This window comes from Psammomys obesus, unplaced genomic scaffold (genome assembly GCF_907164565.1).
Source record: "Psammomys obesus unplaced genomic scaffold, mPsaObe1.curated_primary_1811, whole genome shotgun sequence".
NCBI lineage: Eukaryota > Metazoa > Chordata > Mammalia > Rodentia > Muridae > Psammomys > Psammomys obesus.
In genome coordinates this window covers 90970-93584 of record NW_026589684.1, presented here as the reverse complement: position 1 = coordinate 93584, position 2615 = coordinate 90970, and the positions used below count along the sequence as shown (strand labels likewise).

Genomic DNA, 2615 nt, shown 5'->3' with positions numbered 1-2615 from the left:
GGGTCCTCTAATAAGGGAAGTAGGGACTGCATTGGACAGGAAATCACTTGCCAGGATTTTGATCAATTTCTCCTGGTGAGACTAACTTGCTAGGCCCCAGGGGAAGGAGACATTCTGAGTCCTGATGCAACTTGAGGATCTGGGGTAGATTGGAAAGGAAGCTCCCCTTTTCTGAGGAGGAGAGGGGGAGGGAGAGGGAGTGAGGGGTGGTGGGACTAGGAGGGGCTACCACAAGTATGTAAATTGAATAATAAGAAAAATTAAAAAACATCTGTCTCCATATCCATTTTATTTCTCTGTCATATTGTATTAGCTGAAATATGAAACATTGAATATGAGTCATGAGAGTGGACTCACTCTCACGAGTTGTCCCTGATTTTAGTGGAAATGTTTTAAGTTTTCTCCTCTTTAAGAAAATTCATCTTGAGAATTCATAAGTCTTCTGCTTTCTTTTTCCATTTCATTTATTTATTTATTTTTACACATCCCAAAAAAACATTTTTCACAATGTATTCCTTATATATCCCAAGTGAAGCCCCCTCCCTCAACTCTTCCCAATCCCTCCTTCCCTTCCTCTTTCACACTATCCCCTTCCCCTTGTTCACTGAAAGGAGGAGTTCTCCCCTTTTGTCATCTGCCCATAGCTTGTCAAGTCTCATCAGGAATTCCTGGATCCTCTTCCTCTCTGGCCTGGTAAGGGCACATAACCAACGGCGAGTGATAAAAGAGCAGGCAACTGAGTACATTACAGAGGCAACTCCTGCTTCCCTTACTAGGCAATCAACATGGAGACTGGACTGCCAATTGGCTACATCTGAGGAAGGGGTATAGGTACCCTCTATGTATAGTCTCTACAGGAATCCCTGGGCTCAAATATTTTAGCTTTTTTTGTCTCCTTGTGGGGTTCCTGCCCCTCCAGGTCTTTCTATCCCCATACCCTCTTCTTCCATGAGACTGCTTGAGCTCTGCCCAAAGTTTGGCTGTGAGTCTCAGCATCTGCTTTGATCCCCTGTTGGGTGGAGCCTTTTAGATAACCCTCTAAGTCTTCTGCTTTTGTGTACAAATACCTCTATCTGTAGGCAGGTATGCCTGGAATTGGAAGCAATCTTTCCAAACAAGCCTATCATGTAGTGGAATTAAATTATTAGACTCAAAAAAAATTAAGACTCTGCTAGTTTGAATCATAACTTAAAAACTGAAAATGTAGATTCTAGATGTCAAAGGATATTTATTCCTTTCATCTTATCTGTAAGATAATTTTAAAGCATGTTTAATATAAGAGAACTAACCGTTGAATCCACAACTTAATAGAAAACTTGAAGAGGCAATTAGATACTTTCAGAAAGGGAACATACAAGTTTGGTACTTTATTTTTATAAGCACTGATTCATACTCATTTTTAATCTATTCAAACACCATAGGATATAAAGAATTTAAATGATTCTTGAAAATATTAAGAATGAGCCATTTCCCCAGCCCTATAAATTAAATAATTTAATGCTAATCAAAAATATTAAACAATCTCCTCCACCTTTTCCTGGTGGCATGCTTCATTTCCTTATTCCTGAAAATGTAAACCATAGGTTTCAGCAATGGTGTCAAGACATCAGCAAATATAAACACACATTTCTAAAAAGAGAATGCAGAGGTATTTTGTGCATATAATAAAATGTATGGGACAAAGGACAAAAACACAATAATAATGTGAGATCCACAGGTGGAGAGTGCTTTGTGCTGCCTTCCAGAACTATGGGCTCTCAGAAAGAACAAGATAACACCATAGGAAACAAGCAATTAGGAAAAAAAATTATGCAGATATATCCAACGCTAGCAAACACCAAAATGACAAAATGTGTGTATTGGTGCAGGCAAGCTTTAGTATTGGGAACAAGTCACATGTAAAATGATCAATAAAGTTGTATCCACAGAACAGCAGCTGCAATGTGAATATGCTCTGTATTACAGAATGCAAGAAGCCTGCTACCCAATCTTCTCCCACCAGAATGCCACAGAACCTCCGGTTCTTGATGGAAGAGTAGTGCAGAGGCTTGCAAATGAGCACATAATGATTATAAGCCAAGGCTAACACTTGTGAAAAAGTGGACAGAAAACAGTTGTATCATGCAACATTTAAAGGAGATCATCTTTGTCCCACAAAGTCTACAATTACCTTGGAAGTGATTACAGAATAAATGCATGCATCCAGAAAGGATAGGAACAACAAAAAGAAGTACAGTACACAGGGGAGCCAAAAGCATAGGACTGCATGCAATTGTTACCACAGATAACATGTTGACCCCAATAGTTGTAAGGTAGATGAACAAAAACAAAACAAATAGTATTTCCTCAACTTTTAGGTTCTGTGAAAGTCCCAGGAGTATGAACTCAGTGACAATGCTCTGGCTTAGCATAATTCTTAAGAAAAAGTATTCTGGGTGTAGACTCAGTCTCCAAATGTGTTCCCTAGCAAGGGGAGTTCCCTAGCCTGTCTCTAGCATAAACTCAGTGACACGTTCTCTGATCACCTTCCCCTGAGGGTGCAGCCTTTCCAGGCCACAGAGGAAGACAATGCAGCTAGTCCTGATGAGACCTGACAATCTAGGGTCAGATAAAAG

At 39.8% G+C, this 2615-nt stretch overlaps 1 pseudogene; it reads right to left on the bottom strand.

Annotated features, from left to right (window-relative positions):
- Positions 1-1500: 1500 nt before the first annotated feature.
- Positions 1501-2411, bottom strand: LOC129675180 (olfactory receptor 4C15-like; annotated as a pseudogene).
- Between the last annotated feature and the right edge of the window lie 204 nt (positions 2412-2615).